This window comes from Gossypium hirsutum, chromosome D02 (genome assembly GCF_007990345.1).
Source record: "Gossypium hirsutum isolate 1008001.06 chromosome D02, Gossypium_hirsutum_v2.1, whole genome shotgun sequence".
In the NCBI taxonomy this organism is placed as follows: domain Eukaryota; kingdom Viridiplantae; phylum Streptophyta; class Magnoliopsida; order Malvales; family Malvaceae; genus Gossypium; species Gossypium hirsutum.
The window spans coordinates 49,762,435-49,770,720 of record NC_053438.1 but is presented as its reverse complement, the minus strand read 5'-3'; the positions used below and the strand labels follow the sequence as shown (position 1 = coordinate 49,770,720).

The 8,286-nt window shown below is 32.8% G+C and overlaps 1 non-coding gene across 1 annotated transcript; it reads left to right on the top strand.

Annotated features, from left to right (window-relative positions):
• The first annotated feature begins 389 nt into the window (after positions 1-389).
• On the top strand, positions 390-496 carry LOC121214934 (small nucleolar RNA R71). The gene has a single exon (XR_005910671.1). It is a non-coding gene; the product is annotated as a small nucleolar RNA R71 (small nucleolar RNA).
• Positions 497-8,286: the final 7,790 nt, after the last annotated feature.

Below are 8,286 nucleotides of genomic sequence, written 5' to 3'. Positions count from 1 at the left end.
CTTCCCTAATTACTCCAGCTAAAATTTGGATATTGCTTCTACACTGGATTGTAGGTGTTGGGGTAGGGATTATTGTTGCTACGATTACAATTTCCCATAAAATACGCAGAGGCTGGATTGGATGGGAATTCATAAAAAACATGATCTTCTCCACAGTACACACATGTTAGTTCTACAACCTTCATCTCTTGCACTGTAGAGGGTCTTTTAGAGTTTTAATCATATTCGTTAAAAATGATACCCTAGCTGTTAATGATGTAATCGCATCAAGTTCCATTACTCCAGCAAGTCTTCTACCAATACCAACTCTAGTAGTTGATGCATTCACCACCACTGGCGTATGAGCATTTCATCCATTGTAGAACATCTCTATTTGTGTTCAATGTTGAAAATCATGCAGTAGGCATTTTCTAATTAATTCCTTAAAACACTCACATGCTTCATATAATGCCTCATCTCTAGATTGTCGAAACGATGTAATATTATTCCTCAGCTTGGCAATCATGTTGGGAGGATTGGACCTAAGCAAAAATATGGTAATGAATTCAACTATGATCTGGCACAATCTCGCAATGAATAAGGGAATAATTTTAATCTAAGGGCATCTTTAGGAACACCCTGCTGCCTGAATGAATCACAAACTTCAAGGAAAAGTCTCAAGTGTAATTTGGGATCTTCAGTTGCTAAACCACTAAACTATCTTACAGTCTGCAGCATCTGAAACATTACTAGTTTTAATTCAAAGTGTTGGGCTTGAATATATGGCCTAACAATTCCTGGACTTAGATCACCCAAAGTAGGCACAACATGTTCTCTGATGGGCCTGTCTCTGTCATCTAAGATTTGAGCAATATCAGCATTCCTTTTATTCTAAAGTACTTGAGCGACTCTGATTGGATCATTTATAGTCCTCTCTATTTCTCTTAACACTTTCCTTCTTTTCCTTAATGTCCTTTCAATTTCAAGATCAAAATAGTATTCTCTATCCTCTTGAGTACTTTTTCTCATGCACTAGTACAAAACCTGAAAAATCAAATAAAATACTAATTAATTGTTCTAACGAAAATAAAAAAAATAATAACAAATCAAAATTTTCACCAATGTTGTCGATCCCCGACAATGGCGCCAAAAATTGTTGCGTGTCAATAACTAATGTAATTGTACAAGTTTACAAGTCATTCGAGTAATAAAGTGATAAGTAAGTATCGTCTCCACAGGGATCAGAAATTGGTAAGAAATTGATTAAGTTATTATAATCCTATTAACAATACCGAATAGCAGGAAATACTTTTAAACTGGATAAGAAGTTGGTATAATGAATTAATGAAATTTAATGCTAAAAACAAAAAATTGATATTGGAAATAAAATGTCATGGCAAATTATAGAGAAAAACAAGAGTACTTCTGTTGTTGAATGAACAGGGCTGGAATTATTCAGGTGAAATGCTCATATCACAATAAGGTCATGGCTAAACATTGTCTAATCAATTACTCAGAGAATTACTACTGTAACCTGCCTTTTTCGATAGCTAGATTTAAGCTAGAAATCTAACTTACTATGTGTTTGAAGACTCTGGATAAATAACTGCAATGAATGATCTTCTCTACACAATTCACAACATCTATGTCTAGAGTGCTACGAGTATCAAATCTAGTATATTTAACCTTTTCAGAATAAAAAATACATCTAAGAACATAACATACAATCAACTATGTCTAGAGCTTGCATGCATGTATTTAAAATAGGCATAAATTGAATGAAATAGCATTATAGGCAATTTCAAATCATGAACATTAAAGATGGTAAACATTCACCCAAATAATTCCAACCTAGAAAAGATTTAGTTTATGGAAGGAAAAGTAAACACCGAATTTAAATCATTCATCAACATTTAAAGAAATTTGAATTACAAAAATCACGAAAACTAAAGGCAGAACTGCAAGATTTCTCGCCACACTCCAACTTCTCTTTTAACTTCTGATCATTCATGAATCTAGGATAGATGTCTCTTCCCCTTCTTCACGTCTATATTCTGCTCTCTATAGCTGCTACCCTTTCTTTCTCTAAAATTCTCTAATGGAGTTTTTTCTCTGTGCAGAGAGAGGTTGCTCTTACCAGTCTCTTTCTCACACAAATTCTCCTCTCATTTTTCTTCTTTTCTCTCTTTCTTTTATTGGGTAGATCCGTCCCACCTCAGCACACACTTTTCATTCCTCTTTTCAGGTTGGTTTTTCTAGTACACGTCCAGCTGGCTGAGGATGACATGGATAGAGTGCTGAGTCATTTTCCCAGAATTTCCATGGCAATTCAGTTGGCAATCAATCTTGCCAATTTCAATGGCAATGTTTTACTTCCTTTATTTTCCTCTTCATCTTCTTGCTCTTCCTGCACCTATATGCACACAAAACCACACATTTCCTCCCCAAGTGATAAAAGTAAAAAATAATGGCCAATGTAGCGCAATCCAAGCTTTGTTATGCAATGTTCTAAAATTATCCTAAAAATGCAGATGTATTCACTTAATTTCAAACAATTAATTCCATCTAGAGGCCGTAAATATAACTCTTGAAAAGAGTTATCAATATGGTTTCGAAAGTTCTTAACCGATCTTGAAGTCATTCCTGGTATGAAAAATCTATAACATTATATTGTGATAATAATGTTGTAATAGCTAATATCAAGGAAATGAAAAGTCACAAAAGGAAAAAACACATTTATCGAAAGTATCACTTGATACAAAAAATAGTAGCTGAAGGAATTGTAAATGTAGTGAAAGTAGCTTTTGAAGATAACCTTACAAATTTGTTTACTAAGACTCTTGTAACCAGGAGTTTTAACAAACATGTTGAGGATATGAGAATGCAAAACATGGCACATTTACTTTACTATGGCAAGTGAGAAATTGTTGGGAAATATGTCCATATTATAGTAAACATGTAATTGTTTTTTATGTATTTGAAATGTGAATAAACAAATAAAGTAAATATCACATTTCACTATTATATCTTTTGTGTTTCTATCTTTCATGTTTTGCATGTATAGCGAAATTGTGACAAGTAAATATTAGCTCATTGATTGTCTAAGTTCTAACTGATGATAAGTGGCACGTAAGAATGTTTACATTGCAAGAAAGACAACTTACTTCAGTAGATAATTTAAACAAGTCTGTAATCCCCTAAAAGAATCAAAGTAAGCATTTGATTCAAATACTTAGAAGGATTATTATGTCATCTACAATTCCAATTGGGGAGATGCTAGTCTTTGCTATCGGAGCAATTGACTCTACGGGTAGAGACATAGATGTATTCATTAGAAGAATTATACATTGGATTGGACCCAAGATGAATTAATTTTAAATCCGTTTGTAAATTAATTTACTTTTGACGTTCATAATGTGATTTACCTAAATCCTGAGTTAATCATTAATCATACGTATATAACTAATATATTTTGATATAAGTAAAGGATTATGATTTAAAGATGATCGAGCCCATAGCTGGTATGTTGGGTACATAACTTGTGTATGGCATTGCTTTACTAGAAACAATGGAATTCATAGCTTGATTAAAGAGTTAATGATATCCTTTCATTGGCATTGTGTGGATTGATAAATATGAAAAGTAGTCACAATTTGCTTGTTCTTAAACAAGCAATTTATCATAGTCATTTGTTGACAGTGATTATATTAATCATTAAGAAGAGGTAATGGTGACAATGAGAAAAAATAAGATTGTATTGAGTGAACGGATTTAACTAAAAGGAATCAATGATATCATATGATGGTATTAGCAATGATGGAATTTATAGCTTGATTAAAAAGTTAACGATATCCTCTCATTGGCATTGTGTAGATTCATAAATATGAAACATGACCACAGTTTGCTCTTGTTTTCAAACAAGCAAGTTAACATAGTCATTTGTTGACAGTGATCGTATTAATCATTAAGAAGACACAATGGTGACAATGAGATAAAATAGGATTGTATTGAGTGAATGGATTTAACTAAAAGGAATCTATGATATCATATGAGGGTAACACACATATGACGAGCTCATTGGACAAAACAGTTAGATGAATTATTTTCGTAAAGAGTATACAATAAGGAGTTTTCAATCATGGTACTTCTTGTGAATTGACTCCATGATTAAGTAAATTGCGAATTATCGAAACAATACTTCTAGATATAATAGCAATTACTCAAACCTTATTGTATATGTTTGATTAGTCCTTCCATTAGCTTAACAAAAGCTTGACCAGACTGCATTTGAATTAGAAAGAAATTCTATGACTTTAGAAATATTTTAATTGAGTCAATTTATTTGATGTGGAATTAAATTAGGCGGTCGTGAGAACTGTTTAACTAGAGAATTTGATTAAAGAATTTTCTTAAAAAATTAATTTGAAAAATCTAAGTGATTTTTGGAAAGATTAATTTTGATCAAGTAAAATTAAATTAATCAAATTAATTAAAATAAATATGATATTTTTAGAAATTAATTTTCAAGTCGGACAATTGGTCTAAAGGGTAATTAAACTTGAAATTTGGATCTAACATAAAAAAACTGGGCCCGAGAACCCAAAACCGAGATCAATACCCAAAAAATTGGTCAAACCACATCTGGTATGTGAAACTAGGCTGACGGTCCAACTTGTGGCAAGACCAGACTGGTCGGGTCGTCACTAGGCCCAAACCAAATCGAACCAACTTGAGATGTCATAAGGGTGTAGCACCTATGATGGCACCACCGGACAAGACAGTGACATTTCGGTGGTTGACAAGTGGTCCTTCGGCGGTTAAGCAGTGCAAGAATCACACTCCTATTGGAACTCTACCGAATAATTTGATTTCAGATTAACTATTCCAAAAATAATATTATTTTAATAGTTTTAATATTAAATTTAATTTAATACTTATCTTAATAGTATTTTATTAATTTACTATTAAAGTAATTATCTTAATATTAAATTTAGTTTAATATTTATCTTGTAGATAAGTATTATATTATTTTAATATTAAAGTGATTAAGTTTAATCATAATTGAACTCTCTAAACTCTCCCTATATAAAAAGAGCCATGGATCATTATTTTTCACACACTTGAATTCAAGAGAAAGTTGTAGAGAGAAAATTCTCTAAAGAAATTATTTCAAAAAAATTTTAGAGATATTTTTCTTATTTACAACTTGACCCCAAAGTTTAGAGAAATTATGAAATTACCCCACTGATAAGTTTTTGGAAAATTTTCTAATTCGAAGTGAGCCCACACTCGGCAGACGTGAGCTTGAGAATAGCGAAAAAGACTACTCGATCGGAGCATTCATCCTAAATGAACTGAAAAGGTATAGCTTTTGATTAAGTGTTTATTACTTTAGATAACATAATCAAGTTCTAGTTTTGGAAACAAATTTAAAACTTTGATTTTTCCTCAAATCTATTTTCACTGCATTTTCCAATAGCTTTCTCATAGCCAATGTTGGTTTATTCATCAACTCTGGCAGACTCTTAATGGTTTATACTTATTCACAAATACTTTGAAGGAAATACCCCTTCCCTCCACGTATACCCGCGTACAAGACGGTTCCACATGTTCCTCTTACCTTCACATTTTGGCGGGACCTCTTATGGGCACGTTTGTCTGCGTTCCCATACACACCATTTAACAGCCCGCCCGACAAATAATGTATCAAGTTATTGTTTCGTGTATAGGTATTTATGCTAAGAATAGAAAATGAGTAAGTAAAATATTTGCTTTTGATTATGTGCTTGGCGTATTCTGTGGGATTCGTTATTTGGCAAACTTTAAGTTTTGTCGAACTCTAGGGTTTGGCAAACTTTTCTCTTAAGTATCTGCCAACCCCATATGTTTGGGTGAACTCATTATTTTACAATTTGATAAGTTTGTTTACGTGGTTAGTATATGTTATGATGACACGGTAAGTGATGTAAGAATTTAGTTGAGACCAAGTTAGAACTGAACTAGGATATTATAGATGATTTAATATTTAATTAATTCTTCTCGAAATTTTAGAGCAATCATGGATCCTCTGAATTTCCACTAAGTTTTGTTCATGTGTGTCTCTACTATATAAGGACATTAGAATATCATGTTTGCACGTTTTGTGTCTTCTTCTTCTTCTTCCTTGGACTTTCGTTGAAGCTTTATAAATTTTAAGCTAGAGTTTGTATTAAAGAGTTCCTATAGTTAGCTAACACCGTTGTTATCACCAAATTACTGGTAATTTCAGATAAACCCTTAGGTCATTATCGAAGGAATATATGTGTTTTCAGTAATGCATGCATAAGTTTTAGAATTGTTCTTAAGGAAGAAAACTTCATGATTCTAGGTTACATGCTACCGATTGGGTTACATGCTACCGATTTATGCATGCATAGAAAATTTTGATGATTTGATGATTTGATAGATATGTTTTTCTTTCTTTTAACTCAAGAAGGTAACGAAGGTCCAAGTAACAAAGGTAAAGGACCTGCTGAGTAGATTATTGTAGTAGATTTTCTGGTGAGTTCATTCTTACTCCATGTATGTAAATTCCATCATTGTATAAATTGTATAAGGTAAGTGTTATTTATCCACAACGTAAGTGTGATATTTGGTCTCGTGGTGTTCAACCAATACTATTAGTGTGTGTATGGTATGTTTATGTTTTGATGTGTAACACCCTCATTAATGCACAAGCAGTACAACCAATAGGTAATACTTGATATGTGATATGTGATATGCGTTGATGAAGAATGGGAATATGTTTGTGATGCCTCCGATAAGGTAGCTTTATTGAAAAATGGACTGGCAGATCACGAGAAAACATATGCTACTAATTAGATATGATATGAGGAGTTAAGAGTGTGTGTGTTTATGAATACGACTGATTCAATATGATCCTGATTTTAAATTCTGGGTACAAGGTTGGCATAATGATGGGTTGTGGGTAAGTTATGTTTAAGTTGGCGAAGTGTAATCCCCCATGTATCATGTTAAGTTGGCGTATTAAATCTGTCTGTATTCTATTAACACCATTGAGCGTGTTGTGATTATTACATTTGAACTTTTTTGAATTATTGTGTATCTATATGGTATTAAAGCATGTTCATTAGTTGTATCACTACATATTAGTTGTGTTTTTCTTATAGAACTGATTAAGTTCGTTAGAACTTACTCTGTTATTCTTTCCTTCTCAGGCATGCTGACTAAAGGAAGTGATTTTATTGAAGGGACTACACCAGAGAATTGTTGATTGCGAGCCATGTATTTAATTTTGTATCATGCATGACTTTTGTGAAGAGTGGCGTATAGACTTGTTTTGTAACAGACTTGTATCACTATTTACTATTTTGTCAAGATACGTTTTATGAGAATTTTTATAAACCTTTTATGTATGTCTTTAATCTATTATATTTTGTTCTATAAGATTGTCTCATTGGCGTATACGACATATGGTTTTTGAATGTTAATTTAACTGCCAATGATGTACATTGAAATTATTATATGAGATTAACCCATATTACTTTTTATATAGTCTATCAATTTATATAAGGTTTCCGCTAAATGTTTTATTTGGTGTATTGCCAATTTGATTGTTTCATAATTTCCACTCTAAGGGTTATGCCAAGAACTCAATTTTCTTTTAAATTTCAAATACTCTTTGATAAATTCGTATGGTTTAAATTGTGGCACTCTTTACTCGAATTCAGTAATCGGGTCGAGTATGGAGTGTTATATGCCATAACTGTTATGTTAGACTTTTCGCCACTTGAATCATATAGTGATTTCCACTTATATGCCTCGATAGCTTCCCTGTTTACTGTCCTGGCAGACTTCAATTCACCATAAGGTGTACCTGTTCACTACTAGATCATGCCATGGCTTGTCATGGACTTTCGGCTTCGAAGAGTCAGTGAACCTCTTTCGAGGTGTCACTTTGTAAAGCCTATAGACCATTATCATGGTGTTACTTTGAAGAGCCAATAGATAACCATTTTCATGGTGTCGCTTCGAAAAGCCAGTAGACTATTTCGACGATGCCACTCTGTAGAGTCAGTAACTAATTTCCAACCAATCCTCCTTAAGTCCCCTTTAAATCCGCCTATTCCTCCATTACGCCAAATTTCCTATCTTTAACTAACCCGCCAATACATCCCTCTGTACTCCGCATTTTATAAACATATTATTCACACACATCACTACAAGCAATGCAATTTATTCATACCATATCATGCAGTACGCCACATTTCATTTAACATACGACTATACTCGTTTAACCGTAACATT